At 44.8% G+C, this 17,417-nt stretch overlaps 1 long non-coding RNA gene across 2 annotated transcripts in view; it reads left to right on the top strand.

Annotated features, from left to right (window-relative positions):
• The window catches only part of LOC141084788 (uncharacterized), a 347,720-nt gene that overhangs the window by 101,481 nt on the left and 228,822 nt on the right, over positions 1-17,417 (top strand). For both annotated transcript variants that reach the window (XR_012231118.1, XR_012231117.1), the window contains exon 2: positions 4,474-4,544. This is a non-coding gene — a long non-coding RNA (uncharacterized lncRNA). The remainder of the gene's footprint in view (positions 1-4,473; positions 4,545-17,417) is intronic.

Below are 17,417 nucleotides of genomic sequence, written 5' to 3'. Positions count from 1 at the left end.
ATAATACAAGCTTCCCTGTTTGTCTAGATTTGAAGAGTACTAAATGGACAGCCAGCTTCTGTTCCTCCTCCTCCTCAGCCTCCAGCTCCCCATTGTTACCCAATCCAGCGTCATCACCACTTACCTTTTGAGGAGTCCTGAAAGTCTTGTAGAATCGCACAATTGTCAGACATCAGCTATGTGCAGAGGGAGGCTGACCAGAATACCGACAAGCGTGTTGCAGATGGTGCTCAACCACCGTCCACTGCTATTCAAAGTCTTGCCTGCATGTGCAGTGTGGCGTTCCAGAGCGTGATTACATCACACACCAGACAGTGAGCTGTCACTTGTCAGAGCGGCGGCAGCTGTAGCTGACTTGCGGAAATGGGCACTGAGGCGGCGTTCCTTGACCAGAAGCTCTGGCAAATCTGGGCAGATTTTCAGAAACTGAACTACCAAGTTGAGCACGAAGGCAAAGCATGGTATGTGTGTGAGTTTGCCAAGCTTCACAGCTGCCACCAGGTTATGGCCATTATCACACACCACCAAGCCTGGTTGGAGGTTCAACAGTGAAAGCTACAGATCTGTCTGGTCTGTTATTCCTTTCAAAAACTCTGCTTAGGTGTGCAGTTTGTCTCCTAGACAAATTAGCTTCAGCAGAGCTTGTTATCGCTTCAGTAAAAAGTTTACCTCCGGTCCCTGGTGTCGGCTGATGGGATTACTATTCCCTTCAGCCTACGTCTGCTTCCGCTAATAACAGTGACAGCAGGGGCGACTGATGGGAGTATCAATCAGCCGGCACTTGCGCTCCAAATAAATAATTTAAAAAAAATGGCGTAGGTTCCCCTGTATTTTTGATAGTCAACCAGGCAAAACTGACAGCTGGGAGCTGCAACTCTCAGCTGTCAGCATTAGCAAGACTGGTTATCAAGAATAGAGGGGTCCCCATGCAGTTTTCTTTCATTAGTTAAATAAATAATTTAAAAAAAAATGGCGTGGGGTCCCCTAATTTTTGAAAACCTGCCAAGATAAAGCAGACAGCTGGTGGCTGGTATTCTCAGGTTGGTAAGGGGTACTAGCCACTGATATTCAGCTCGCAGCAGCTCATGCTCCCAGTGGTTCTCAGCCTGGATGGTCGCATCTTGGCACCATCCAGGTTGAAAACTGTTCATCCTCAGACATGGATTATGGCTTTGACAGAATGATGGACCAGTGAGAGATATGGCTGTTTTTTATTTTTGCTTTATTACAGGAGACCATGGCTTCAGTGGAATGGGTGTTAGGTGAGTATAACTGTGTTTGTTATTTTTAAATAAAAATGGAAAAGTGTGTTTGGTTTTATTTCAAATAAAATTCTTTATACTTGCTGTGTGTTTATTTACAATATAAGTATAGGATTAGTATCTCCATTACTAAGCTGTGGTCCTGATGTCACCGGACAATATAAAGGTGACTTCAACCCCACAAATATGAACCCCACTTGCCACCACCACAGGTCAAGTGGAGAGAGCTGGGCAAAGTTCCAGAATTGGTATATCTAATCAATGGGTTGTTAAAAATGGGTCACCCCATGCCTTTTTTTTAATATTTAAATAATTTAAGAAAAACAGCATGGGGAACCCTCTTTTCTTGATAACCAACCTTGCTAACACTTACAGCTGAGGGTTGCAGCTGCCAGCTGTCAGTTTTGCCTGGCTGGTTATCAAAAATACAGGGGATCCCACACTGGTTTTTTATATAATCATTTATTTAGACCGCAGGCGCTGGCAAATGAATACTTTTATCAGTCGCTCCCTGCTCTCGCTGTCATTAGCAATAGCAGGTGTATGCTGATGGAAGTAGTAGTCCTATCAGCTGACGCCAATGACTGGAGGTAAACACCCGGTATTCGGGGTGCTGAATCCAAACAGTAACATGGCCTCCTGGTGAAGTCCATGTTCGGTGTCTGTGCCCGAACAGTAGGTGTTTGGTATGGATGCAACCTTTACTGTTTAGGTTTGCCCATCTCTAGTTGAGAGGCCACAATCAAAAAATAATGTTGTAAAAAACTCCTTAGAGTGTCCAAGTGTGGGATCACCAGTCTCCTGGGACTAAACATGGAAGGAGGAAAGAGGATCAGGGTGAGGATGAAGTGATCCAGACTGTTAGCTGGTGAGATTAGACAGTGTGGAAGACTAGGAAGCACTGCCAAGCATGCTGGAGCCATTATATGCTCTCCAACTGACCACCTGTTCACACTGCTATGGCTTCAGATGTGGGACAGGAAACTATGTGTCGTGGATGAGTGTGTTTCTTGTGTTTCTTGTGTTGTGTGAGGAGTAGTCGTACCTGCCCCACGTCCTCGAATCTGCATGCACCTTCATCAGCACTTCCCCGTCCCTTACCGCACACCTTATGCATTTTCTAATTGCTAAGTTTCTGGAAACCAAGTTTATTTTTAACAAAAAAAAATTGGTTACCTGCAGCAGTCAAAATATTTTTTTGGAGCTTAATACACTGTAATATAACAAAAAGCATGCAAAAGTGTATGGATGACAAACTGAATCCAGAAAAAATGTTCAGTTTTTTTGTAGTGTTATAGTCTAGACCATGGGTCCTCAGACTATGGCCCACGGGCCGCATGCGGCCCGCGAAGGACTTTTATCCAGCCCCTGGCCAGGCCGACATTAAACTGCGCTGATTACAGGGCCGGCGGGCCCTGTAATCGCGGGCGGGACGAGGCGCCGAGGAAAGGCATTGCGCAGCCCTCAGTATGCAGCAGAGACCACACAGGCGACGTGATTGTCATCACGCCGCCTGCGCGGCCTGATGACGGCACGCCGCCTGTTCCTGTGCCGGAAGAAGACTGAGATGAGCGGGCTCCTCTTCAGAGCAGCGGGGGACATAGGTGAGTACTGTTTTTTTTTTTCTTTTTAACTCCGGGTCCTATTGGGGACCTGTGCTGCCTATGGGGACCTGTGCAACCTTTTGGGGACCTGTGCTACATTTTGGGGACATGTGCTACGTATTGTGGACATGTTCCTGCCTATTTGGGACCTGTGCTACCTACTGGGGATCTGTGCTACCTTTTGGAGACCTGTGCTATGTATTGGGGACATGTTCCTGCCTATTTGGGACCTGTGCTGCCTACTGGGGACCTGTGCTACCTTTTGGGGACCTGTGCTATGTATTGGGGACATGTTCCTGCCTATTTGGGACCTGTGCTACCTACTGGGGACCTGTGTTACCTTTTGGAGACCTGTGCTACGCATTGGGGACATGTTCCTGCCTATTTGGGACCTGTGTTACCTTTTGGGGACCTGTGCTACGTATTGGGGACATGTTCCTACCTATTTGGGACCTGTGCTACCTTTTGGAGACCTGTGCTACGTATTGGGTCATGTCCCTGCCTATTTGGGACCTGTGCTGCCTACTGGGGACCTGTGCTACGTATTGGGGACATGTTCCTGCCTATTTGGGACCTGTGCTACCTACTGGGGACCTGTGCTACCTTTTGGAGACCTGTGCTACGTATTGGGGACATGTTCCTGCCTATTTGGAACCTGTGCTGCCTACTGGGGACCTGTGCTACCTTTTGGGGACCTGTGCTATGTATTGGGGACATGTTCCTGCCTATTTGGGACCTGTGCTACCTACTGGGGACATTTACCTGCCTATTGGGGACCTGTGCTACCTTTTGGGGACCTGTGCTACCTGTTGGGGCATTTTCCTGCCTATTGGGGACCTGTACCTGCCTATTGGGGACTTGTACCTGCCTATTGGGGACCTGTGCTGCCTTTTGGGGACCTGTACTACATATTGAGCACATTTTCCTGCCTACTGGGGACCTGTGCTGCCTATTGGGGACCTGTGCTGCCTATTGGGAACCTGTACCTGCCTATTGGGGACCTGTACCTGCCTATTGGAGAACTGTGCTGCCTTTTGGGGACCTGTACTACATATTGAGCACATTTTCCTGCCTATTGGGGACATGTGCTGCCTATTGGGGACATTTACCTGCCTATACGGGACCTGTGCTACCTATTGGGGACCTGTGCTACCTATTGGGGACATTTACCTGCCTTTTAGGGACCAATGCTGCCTATTGGGGATTCTTGCACCACACTAGTCTGAGCCTGATGTAAAATTGGAGTTCCACCAATATGGGCACTGATCAGGCTGCATTGATGGGCACTGATCAGGCTGCATTGATGGGCACTGATCAGGGCGCATTGATGGGCACTGATCAGGCCGCATTGATGGGCACTGATCAGGCCGCATTGATGGGCACTGATCAGGCCGCATTGATGGGCACTGATTAGGCTGCATTGATGGGCACTGATCAGGCCGCATTGATGGGCACTGATCAGGCTGCATTGATGGGCACTGCTCAGGCTGCATTGATGGGCAGTGCAGTCTGTATGTCTCTGTGTGGGCAATTTTATTGCTGGTATATTGTGTTTGTAGCACTGTATATATGTTGGTATTTTACTAATAGCAATTTTGAATCCCTAGGAAACAATGATATCAAGAAAGAGAAAAAATTGACTCAAAGTGTAGGATATTCGAAGAACCCAAAAAAATCTGTAAGTTTGATGATTTAACTTTACTTCATTTTTAATATTGTATTTTTTCCTATTTTGTTTTATTATTTCTAACTAAGATATGTGCAGTGTGCATATGAATTTGGTCCTAATTTTTTTTAAAACTATATTCCGGCCCACCAATGGTCCGAGGGACCGTGATCTGGCCCCCTGTTTAAAAAGTTTGAGGGCCCCTGGTCTAGACCATGGAAATGTTCGGCAGAGGAAATAATACTCTATGGATGAGTAATTGAATATAGAAAACGTTTTCAACACTTATTTGGAGTGTCATATACCACAGAAATGTACTACAGAGTTTGATATTATCTATGGATAAGTAATTGAATCCAAAAACATTTTTCAATGCTTTTTTATAGCGTTATATACCACCAAAATGTACCACAGAGAATGTAATACTCTGTGGAAGAGTAATTGAATCCAGCACATTTTTTCAACACTTTTTTGGAGTGTTATATACGACCAAAATGTACTACAGAGCATGCAATGCTCTATGGATGAGTAATTGAATTCAGGAATTTTTTTTCAATGCTTTTTGGGAGTGTTCTATAACACTGAAATGTACCACAAAGCAAATAATATCATTGACAATATAGTACATATTTTCACCCCCCCAAAAAAAGGGAATGTCGTTAACGGACTGCAAAGCCCTAATCTGTGCCTAGAGACAGTATTCAGCTACTCTCCCTTCTCCTACAACTGCCCCTCCCTAGGCTAAATGCAGAATATACCTTATACAAACAGCAAATCACAAGAGAAGCCCTTTGACTGACTGTTAGTATGATGGTGCAGCATCAGCATCAGTATCAACACTAGAGAACTCTAATTTATTAAACTGTGCAAACACAGGCCTCGACAAGCACTCAATCCCTCCAATAAGAACTGTCCCTGAGCTGTGCAAAGGTGTCAGTGTGCAGAGCAGGGCTGATGTCAGCAACCAAGCAAGTGCCGGGGCCCTGAGCAGGAGAGGGGCCCACTCACCATCAGGGACACCGACACGCTATGGGGGCCCAGTGCCTATGCTAGTGCCGATGCCCGCAAGTGGCCCCGCTGCTTGCTCAGGCACTTGAGATACTTAACTTACCTCTCCCCGCTCCACCGTTGCGGCGTTTTTTGCGTTTTATGTCTGTGACATTCAGGTCAGAGGACGCGATGACATCACTATTGTGCACCCTCTGCCTGAATAGTCACAGTACAGAGAGCCGGAAGACAGCGACGTGGTGGAGCGGGGAGAGTTCGTAGAAGAGCTGCAGCCAGCAAGGAGAGGTGAGTATTTTTTTATGTTTGTATCAATATATGGGGCCCACTATACACTAGAGCATCATATATGGGACAGATTATACACTGGAGCATCATATATGGGACCGATAATACACTGAAGCATCATATATAGGGCTTATTATTCACTGGAGCATCATACATGGAGCCCAATATACACTTGAGCATAATATATGGGGCCCATTACACACTGGAGCATCATATATGGAGCTCATCATATATAGGAGCATCATCTATGGGGTCCATTATGCAAAGAAGCATCATCTATGGGGCCCATTATACACTGGAGCATCATATAAGGGGCCCATTATACACTGGAGCATCATATATGGGGCCAATTATACACTGATGCATCATATATGGGGCCCATTATACACTGAAGCATCATATATGGGCCCATTATACACTGGAGCATCATATATGGAGCCCATCCTATATAGGAGCATCATATATGGGGCCCATTATGCAAAGAAGCATCATCAATGATGCCCATTACACACTGGAGCATCATATATGGAGCCCATCATGTATAGGAGCATCATATATGGGGCCCATTATACAAAGAAGCATCATCTATGGGGCCCATTATACACTGGAGCATCATATATAGGGCCCATTATACACTGGAGCATCATACATAGGGCCCATTATACACTGGAGCATCATATATGGGGCCAATTATACTCTCGAGCATCATATATGGAGCAATATATAGAACCCATCAAATACAGTATGGCGCAACATATGGGGCTCATTATACTCTCTGGGGGCCATCCTACACTGTATGGAGTAATATATTGGGCCCATTATATATGGAGCAATATATGGGGCCCATGATATACTGGAGCATTATATGGAGCCCATTGTATACTCTATGGAACATTATATGGGACCCATTATGTATGGAGCAATATATGGGGCCCATTATACAGTATGGAGCAATATATGGGGCTCATTATACTGTATGCAGCAATATCTGGGGCCTATTACTGTATGGAGCATTATATGGGGCTCATTATTCTGTATGGAGCAATATATGGGGCTCATTATACTCTCTGGGGCCCATCCTATACTGTATGGAGTATTATATTGGGCCCATTATATATGGAGCAATATATGGGGCCCATGATATACTAGAGCATTATATGGAGCCCATTATACACTGTATGGAACATTATATGGGACCCATTATACAGTGTGGAGCAATATATGGGGCTCATTATACTGTATGGAGAAATATATGGGGCCTATTACATACTGTATGGGGCATTATATGGGGCTTATTATTCTGTATGGAGCAATATATGGGGCTCATTGTACTGTATGGAGTGTTATATGGGGTCCATTACTCTGTATGGAGCAATATATGGGGCTCATTACTCTATATGGGAGCATTTTTTGGTGCCCATAATACTGTAATACTGTATGGAGCATTATATAGGATCCATTATTCTGTATGGAGCAATATATGGGGTCAATTATTCTGTATGGAGCAATATATGGGGTCCATTTTTCTGTATGGAGCACTATGTGGTGCCCATAACACTGTATGGGGGACTATACTGTCCGGTTTCTGAGCTATTGTACAATTTACAATAGATATCACTCATGTAATGTAAGAAGTGAAATCTTTGGCATTGTGCTATACCTATATTTCTCTGCTGTATCTATGCATTATGAATTGTGGTATGTGTTAAAGGGGCCCACTGAGACTCTTTCGCCCGGGGCCCACGAAAACCTGGAGCCGGCCCTGGTGACGATTCTGGCGGAGCCTGTTCTTTTATAATCTTTGATGATGTCATACAGCCGGCCAATCACAATAATGGCACTACCAAGATGGCTACGGCATTACAGTGACTTGCAGGCAATCCCTGCATGCTTATTGGCTGTTTAACAGGTGCCAAATATGCGGGCCGGTAATTCAAGTTTCAAATTCGAGCACCAGCTAATGCTCACGGAGTAACAAGCACATTCGAGCACTCAGATACTCGAGTGATATCCAAGTATCACCAAGCTCATCCCTACATATAAGACTGTGGACTTCCCTGGTGATTTAGGGGAGTAGATGGGTTAATGCAAAAATCCCTATTGGCTTAGAGTTTGAGAATAGTTAATGTGTTCCTCTTTGGTTCTCTGGAGCAGTTTAGAAGTTAGAGCTTGCTTCCCTGGTGGTGTAGGGGGCGAAAGATTTCTCATGCATGCAGCAATTGAGATGAAGGACTAGGCAATAAAATAATAATTTGCTATTTTAATTGTCATACAAGGCTGTAGACATCCTTGGTGGTTTAGGATAGTAGAGGAGTTAATGGAAGCTTCTTTGGTGAACAAATGTATTAGGGAGGCTAATGATTGCTTCACTGGTGGTCTAGGGGGTGAGGGTTCACTAAAACATGCAATATTTGAAATTAAGGACTAGGCATTGAAAGAAAAATTTCTTGCTATAATTACTATATAAAACTGTAGACTTAAAGGGAATCTGTCACCTCATTTTAGCCCTACAAGCTGCCGGCACCGCCATCAGGGGCTTATCTACAGCATTATGTAATGCTGTATATAAGCCCCCAATGAAACCTGAAAGATAAGAAAACAAGTTAGATTATACTTACTGGGGGGGAAGGGCGAGGTGCGGTGGGTGTCGCGGTCCAGTCCGGTGCCTCCCATCTTCATACGATGACGTCCTCCTCCTTGCTTCTCCCTCGGCTCCTGCGCAGGCATACTTTATCTGCCCTGTTAAAGGCAGAGTAAAGTACTGCAGTGCGCAGGCGCCGGGAAAGTTCATAGAAGATGGGAGGTGACGGATGGGACGGCGACACCCATCGGACCGGACCGAACGCCGGGGTGAGTATAATCTAACTCTTTTTTCTTATCTTTCAGGTTACATCGGGGGCTTATCTACAGCATTACAGAATGCTGTAGATAAGCCCCTAATGGCGGTGCCGGCAGCTGATAGGCCAAAAATGGAGTGACAGATTCCCATTAACCTGGTGGTATAGTAGAGTAGCATCATTGCTAGTGTAGAGTTAGAGCGTAGTTAATATCTTCATCCATGATTTCTGGGAGCAGTTGACTGGTAAACAAATGTAGTAGAGAGGTTAATGCTTGCTTCCCTGGTGTTATAGGGGCTGAGGGTCTACTAAAACGGGCAACATTTGATATGAATGAATCAGAACTTAAGGCTATGTGCACACGTAGTTTTTTTTTGGTGTGCAGATTTTGGAGAGAAAACCGCAGGTAAATCTGCAGGACAAAAGTCCTGCGGTTTATCTGCGGTTTTACACCTCATAATGGATGAGGTGTAAAACTTCAGCGTTTCTGCACCAACCAATTGACATGCTGCGGATTGTAAACCGCAGCAAAACCACGCAGAAAAATCCGCAGCATGTGCACAGCGTTTTTTAATTTCCATAGGAAATAAAGGTACTGTACAATGCAGCAGAATCTGCTGCGGACCCGCAGCTGCAGAAACGCTGCGGAACTGCAGCAGAATCCGCACCGTGTGCACATACCCTAAGAAATAATTTATTCTGCCTTCAGGCACGCTGACATGATGTGCAATCCAGCATAAAGTATAAACCACATCTCTATCATCCAAAATAAGCAGACTGTTCTCTGTAGTCTAACTTGTTTATTTGTGAAGAGTATAGAACATGCGCAGTAAAACTACAAGGAATACAAATAACATGCATAAGTATTGGGCAGATGATCACAGCTAACACAATCACTGGAAGTGTACATTGTGATGCAAACATTACATAGGAATACATTAGTTTATGATTACATTTACTGAGAACTGGTAACTAAAGGGTTAATGACATCTCTTGGCTGCTAGACAGTAAATAACACCTCTCTGAATCACTGCATTGCAAGAAAACACTGATTCTTACCAGATATGCTTTAGCCAGGTAGTGACTCAAGTAGAGAAATTGCAGGAAAAACAAAGGTTACACAGGAGGACAAAATAACATGTGCATCCTATGAGATCCACAAAAGGAAAAATGGAGTCCCCTCCTCCCAGAATACACTGCTTCGTTCCCACAAAGCATTGCTTCAATCCCACAAGCATTGCTTCAATCCCATGTGCATTGCTTCTGTTAAAGGCACAGACTATATAATGCTATCAAAAACACTGCTATAAATTCAGCCACCACTAGATGGTGCTATAATTAACCCGGCACATAATACAAAACAGACTGCCCTATATCAGAGGGCAGAACACTCCCCGCTTGGCATCAACTGATGCCACTTACAGGCTCTTTAGGCAAAAGCAATAGAATTAGCTCTGCAACTGGTCTGAGGAATAGTTTACTCTCCCCAGCCTTCCACACTTTGACCTCTACCTTGCGCACCTTCTCATCTTTGCTTGTGAACACCTTGGTGATGAGGCACAGAGGCCACTCATTTCGATGTGACTGATTGTCCTTCATAAGCACAATATCACCGGGTTTGATGTTCGGCTTGTCGATCTGCCACTTCTTCCTAAGCTGTAAGGTGGAGAGGTATTGCTTTGTCCATCTGTCCCAGAAAGTATTGGAGAGACTTTGAACTTGTCTCCATTGATGTCTGTAGAGGTCCTTGTTGCTGAATTCTCTCAGTGGAGCGCTAGGAGTGTCGGTTTTCTGAGTGAGTAACATGGTGGGAGTGAGAATGGTTGGATCTTCAGCATCACTGGAGAGTGCAGTCAATGGTTTGGCATTTATGATGGCCGAAACTTCTCCCAAGAATGTAGTCAAACCTTTGTGTGTGTCTTGTGCTACCTTCTTGTAAGAAGATGGAGTCTAAGATTCTGCATGCTATTCCTATCATCCTCTCCCAAGCACCTCCCATGTGAGAAGAGTGTGGTAAATTGAAGGTCCAGGTACATCCCTGTTCACTCAGGTATCTTTCCACACTGGTAATGTCTAGGTTGGAAGGAATTTGGAGTTTTCTCACTGCTCCTATGAAATTTATGCCTCTGTCAGAGCGAATGTGTTTCACGGTGCCTCTGATGGCAATGAAGCGTCGGAGTGCATTTATGAAACTTGATGTGTCCATGGATTCAATCACTTCGATGTGGACAGCTCTGATGGACATGCAGGTAAACATAACTGCCCAGTGTTTTGCGTTGGCTTGGGCTCTTCTGATGTGCCGTGCAACCACAGACCACGGCCCGAAAACATCCAGACCGATGATGGTAAAGGGAGGATCCATACTAGGTCTGTCTGATGGGAGATTGGCCATCTTTGGGCTTTGAGTCACGCCGCGGAGTTTGTGACAAGTCACACAGTTGAAGATGAATTTACTCACACATCTTTGAATCCAAGTATAGGAAAGGTCGCACTCGACAGGATAAAATATAACTCCTTTATTGACACATATTTACATGTCAGGTCAGAGTGGTGTGGCAAGAGTGTTCACAAGCTGACAATGGCCGTTTCGCACTGTTCAAGCGCTTCCATGGGTGGGTAAGCGTTGCCTCTGGGGTTTAAATGGTAGAGGGGCCATCCAACTCTTTGACTCATTTCTTACCATCTATCAATCCATGATGTCTAAGAACAGTCTGTCTTCTATGGACATTGCTACCTTGTTGTCCTCTCTTGTTCTGTGGAAAACTGTGCACCCTATGTGATCTTGGTCGCCATCACATGAGTGTTCTTCACAGGAAGGATCAGATAATGGACAAGGTAGAGAAGCATTGAGTGGCAACTCTTTTACCAGGAAGCTACTCTTACATGGCTGGAAGAGAGATGGATGTCCATTTTCAAGAGTATTGGTAGGCATGCTGTCGACTAAGGCTGGCTTGTGTGCTCCTCCTAGGCAGACGTCTCCTATGATGACCCATCCAAGGTCGAGCCTCTGTGCGTACGGAGCGTTCCTGGTGCCATTTATACATTCTCTAGCCTTGTGGACTTGTAGAATATCTCTCCCCAGAAGTAGAGCTATTGGGGTTCCTGGATCTAGTTCAGGTATCAGGTGGGCTATACTCTTTAGATGGGGGTAATATGTCGCCACCTCCCGTGAAGGTATTTCTGACCTGTTGTCAGGAATCTGGTTGCACTTCAGGATGGTTGGTAATGATAGGCAGGTCTGGCCATCTATGGACTCCACTTTGTATCCGGTTGCTTTTCTCCCCGCCGTCTCAACAGTACCTGAACACGTCCTCATGGTGTAGGGAGAACCAGGGCCTACGATGCTGAAGTTGTCAAAGAAGATGGACCTGGCTAGAGACCTGTTACTTTGGTCATCCAGGATTGCATAAATCTTGAAGACTTTGTCCTTGTGGCCTGCAGGATAGACTCGGACAAGGCAGATTTTTGAACAGGACCTTCCTCCTGTGAGTGCTTTACAGATCTCAGTACATTTAGAGCTGACCTCAGGGGTGTCTTCATCAGTGTCGTTCTGCTTCCCATCATGCTCCTCTGCTTGTGACAACACTTGTGGAGGTGATCCAGGGTGCAAGGCTGTATTGTGATCCGTGATGCTGCATTATGCACATTTCACGCTAGCTTCACAGTTCCTGGTGAAATGAGAGGTTGCGGCACAACATTTGAAGCAGATGTTGTTCTCCGTGAGGAAACCTTTACGATCCTCTAAAGACTTCTCCCTGAAGGCTCTGCACTTTAGTAGAGGATGTGGTTTCTTGTGTAGAGGACAATATTTACTGACATCCTGAGGTTTGCTCTTGTCTGGAGGGGTTTTTTTTCACCTTGTGAGGAGGGCCTGTGGAATCAATGTTAGTTTTGTGGACTGCCACGGGTTTCTTACCGGGTTTGACACCAGTGGCAGTGGTACACGACAGAGTAAAATCAAAACTAGGGTCATTTCTAATCCTAGATTGTTTGGTGACAAAATCAACAAATACATTGAAAGGAGGAAATGATACATTATGATTGTGTTTATACTCTGAACCACATGTAATCCACTTTTCTTGTAGGTTGTAAGGAAGTTTCTGTACTATCAGATTGACACCCCTAGCGGTATCTAAGAATGCCAATCCGGGCAAGTCTCCTTCCTGCTGAGCAACCTGCAACTCATTCAACAAATCTCTCAGTTCTCTAAGCTTTAGATAACCTTTAGGTCCTATCTTAGGAAAATCCTCAATTCTTTCATATAAAGCATTCTCTATGACTTCTACTGCCCCATAGCATTCATCGAGTCTTTCCCACACCTTATGTAGGGCTGTGCGAGGATGCTTTACATTAATGTCTCTCAGTCTTTTGGCATGCTCGACTGACTCACTTCCGAGCCACTTTACCAGGAGATCTAACTCCTCACCCAAGAAAGGTTTAGACCATGAACGGCGTTCCGGAACGAGGCTCGCCATGACCGATAGTTCTCGGGTTTGTCAGTAAACTTTACAAGTCCCTTTGTAACCAGTTCTTGGCAGGCAAGGAACTTTGCAAGGTCCTTGATGGCTCCGTCAGTGCTGGCACGAGCCGGTGTGTGATAGTCATGTCTAGTGTGTGGTGCATCACCATACCTGTAAGATGCTTGTGACTCTGGATAGTCTGTGCGGTACCTTGTTGGTGAAGAAGGTGTCTCTTTAAGGCGGGATGGGAACTGTACCTTCTTTTCAGTGGAACGGTAGCTGTAGTTGACATCTCTGTGCTGGACATTTCCTCACCTATGGTAGTGAAGCTCGAGGTTGGATTGCTGGTAATTGGCATGGGCTGATCGATATGATGCGCCAGGGCTGTCATCTACACCGGAATGTTGACGGACGTACTCTGCGACATGTTGCGCTGGATCTTGCTGCTCTAGATCTGGTCCGAGAATGCTGCTGTGTCTCTCAGAATCAGGATCTTTCATAGCTTCCAAATACTCTGCTTTAGCTATTGCAGCTGCTGTCTCTTTGCCTGCCGCAAGTCTTTCTAGCTGTGCTTGCAAACGTGCAGCTTCTGCCTCTTTCTGCCTGCAGACGTGCGGCTTCCGTCTCTCTCACTGCCTGCAAATGGGCGGTTCTGGCTTCTTGATCTGCTTGTCTCAGCTTTAGATGCATCTCTCATTCGGCGAAGGAGGCTGTCGCTTTGGCTGCTTTGGCCTCTGCGCGAGCGGAAGCAGCTAGCTCTGCTAAGGACGATCTGCTGGAGCTTGCTCGTGACCTTGTTTTGAGTGAAGATGTACTTTTCCGAGACATTGTGTGTTTAGCTGGGTGCTGCTTAGTATATTGGTGGGAAACAGTCTATGTATGGCAGCTTCCGCGTGGCGGGAAAGATGTAGCACTTCTTGGCGGGTTACGGTAGCGTTCTGCGGCTGTATGGTGGCTGCTGTGATACCCGTATGCGCAGCACTGTGGGTGTTAGCGGTCCCGTTCAGTCTATGCAATCACCGCGTGCGACAAGGGGTCCTTTACTGAGCCCTGGGCTTGTCTCCTGCGGCTGTATGGCGGCTGCTGTAGTACCCGTATGCGAAGCAGTCTGGGTGATAGCGGTCCCTTACAGCTTAAATTCACTGTCACAGGCGTATGGCGATCTGTTTTACTATTCTACCTTCAGGCACGCTGACATAATGTGCAATCCAGCATACAGTATAAACCACAGCTCTGTCTTCCAAAATAAGCAGACTGTTCTCTGTAGTTTAACTTGTTTATTTGTGAAGAGTATAGAACATGCACGGTAAAACTACAAGGAATACAAATAACATGCATAAGTATTGGGCAGATGATCACAGCTAACACAATCACAGGAAGTGCACATTGTGATGCAAACATTACATAGGAATACATTAGTTTATGATTACATTTACTGAGAACTGGCAAGTAAAGGGTTAATGACATCTCTTGGCTGCTAGACAGTAAATAACACCTCTCTGAATCACTGCATTGCAAGAAAACACTGACCCTTACCAGATATGCTTTAGCCGGGTAGTGACTCAAGTAGAGAAGTTGCAGGAAAAACAAAGGTTACACAGGAGGACAAAATAACATGTGCATCCTATGAGATCCACAAAAGGAAAAATGGAGTCCCCTCCTCCCAGAATACACTGCTTCATTCCCACAAGCATTGCTTCAATCCCATAGTGCATTGCTTCTGTTAAAGGTACAGACTATATAATGCTATCAAAAGCACTGCTGTAAATTCAGCCACCACTAGATGGTGCTATAATTAACCCAGCACAAAATACAAAACAGACTGCCCTATATCAGAGGGCAGAACATAATTTGTTAATATAATTTCCTGGTAGTTTAGAGTTTTTGCCAGCATCCTTGTTGATTTACAATTGCAGAGAAGTTAATGTCTTCATCCTTAGTTGTCAATAGTTATTGACAAGATAATGCTGTCTTCCCTGGTGGTCTAAAGGTGAAGGTCCACTCCTATATGCAGCATTTGAGATGAAGGACTGGGCAAGGAAAGGATAATTTGCTATTATAATTGTCATACAAGACTGTAGTCTTCCATGGTGGTTTAGGGTAGAAGAGGAGTTAAAGCTTGCTTCCCTGGTGGTCTAGGGGGTGAAAGTCCACTCAAAGATGCAACTTTTGAGATGAAGGACTGGGTAATCAAAGAAAACTTGCTATTTTATTTACCATGTAAATTTGCTGACTTCCCTATAGTCTAGTGTAGTAAATAATTTTGTCAAAGAAATCTACTTCTTTCTCCACCAGCACTGATCTTCCACTCTCAACTTTTGGGCAAAATCTGTATTCAGTGAAGACAGATTTTCCCATTACTGAGATTGGAGATGACAGTTGGTGCTTATAAGATTCTATGAAGATTTGAGGGTGGGGAAGGAGGGAGGAGCGAGAGGCAGACACCGACATTCTGCCTAAAGTTCATTCTCCATAGAACTTTACCGGCATCAACTGTCATCTCCTATCTTTGCAATGGGTAAATCTGTATTCACTGAAGACACATTTTACTCATGAACTGAAAATGAAAGATCAAACCAGGTGGAGAAAGAACCAGATTTCTCTAATAAGATATACAGGTGCTTCTCACAAAATTAGAATATCATCAAAAAATTTATTTATTTCAATTCTTCAATAAAAAAATGAAACTCATATATATAGAGTCATTACAAACAGAGTGCTCTATTTCAAATGTTTTATTTCTGTTTACGTTGATGATTATGACTTACAGCCAATGAAAACCCAAAAGTCATTATCTCAGGAAATTAGAATAATTAACCAAAAACACCTGTGAAGGCTTCCTATGCATTTAAAAAGGTCCCTTAGGCAGTTGCAGTAGGCTCCACAATCATGGGGAAGACTGCGGACTTGGCAGATGTCCAGAAGGCAGTCATTGACACACTCCACAAGGAGGGTAAGCCACAAAAGGTCATTGCTAAAGAAGCTGGCTGCTCATAGAGTGCTGTATCCCAGGATATTAATGGAGAGTTGAGTAGAAGGAAAAAGTGTGGTAGAAAAAGCTGCACAAGCAACCGGGATAACCGCAGCCTTGAAAGGATTGTTAAGAAAAGGCCATTCAAAAATTTGGGGGAGATTCACAAGGAGTGGACTGCTGCTGGAGTCATTGTTTCAAGAGCCACCACACACAGACTTATCCAGGACACGGGCTACAAGTGTCACATTCCTTGTGTCAAGCCATTCATGACAAATAGACAATGCCAGAAATGTCTTACCTGGGCCAAGGAGCAAAAGAACTGGACTGTTGCTCAGTGGTCCAAGGTTTTGTTTTTAGATGAAAGTAAATTTTGCATTTCATTTAGAAATCAAGGTCCCAGAGTCTGGAGGAAGAGTGGAGAGGCCACAATCCAAGCTACTTAAGGTCTAGTGTGAAGGTTCCATAATCAGTGATGGTTTGTGGAGCCATGTCATCTGCTGGTGTAGGTCCACTGTGTTTTATCAAGACCAAAGTCAGTGCAGCCGTCTACCAGGAAATTTTAGAGCACTTCATGCTTCCCTCTGCCGACAAGATTTTTGGAGGTGGAAATTTCATTCTCCAGCAGGACTTGGCACCTGTCCACACTGCCAAAAGTGCCAATACCTGGTTTAAAAACAACAGCATCACTGTGCTAGATTGGCTGGCCAACTCGCCTGACCTTATCCCCATAGAGAATGTGTGGGGTATTGTCAAGAGGAAGATGAGAGACACCAGACCCAACAATGCAGACGAGCTGAAGGCTGCTATCAAAGCAACCTGGGCTTCCACAACACCTCAGCAGTGCCACAGGCTGATCGCCTCCATGCACGCTGCATTGATGCAGTAATTGATGTAAAAGGGGCCCCGACCAAGTACTGAGTGCATTTACTGAACATACATTTCAGTAGGCCAACATTTTGGATTTTAAAATCATTTTTCAAGCTGGTGTTATAAACTATTCTAATTTCCTGAGATAATGACTTTTGGGTTTTCATTGGCTGTAAGCCATAATCATCAACATTAACAGAAATAAACACTTGAAATAGATCACTCTGTTTGTAATGACTCTATATAATATGACTTTCACTTTTCGTATTGAAGAACTGAAATAAATTAACTTTTTGATGATATTATAATTTTGTGAGAAGCACCTGTATTAGGCTAGGTACACATTAGCATTTGAGTCCGCAGATCATCATCTGCATGCATAAACGCATGCAAAACGCATTTTTACGCAGCATTTTTAATGCGCATCATCTTACGCATGACGGGGATAAAATGC

The sequence above is a fragment of the Dendrobates tinctorius genome, unplaced genomic scaffold (assembly GCF_039654945.1).
Source record: "Dendrobates tinctorius isolate UK_male_01 unplaced genomic scaffold, ASM3965494v1 ptg000006l, whole genome shotgun sequence".
NCBI lineage: Eukaryota > Metazoa > Chordata > Amphibia > Anura > Dendrobatidae > Dendrobates > Dendrobates tinctorius.
The sequence above is the reverse complement of the archived record's forward strand: the minus strand, read 5'-3'. Positions and strand labels throughout refer to the sequence as shown.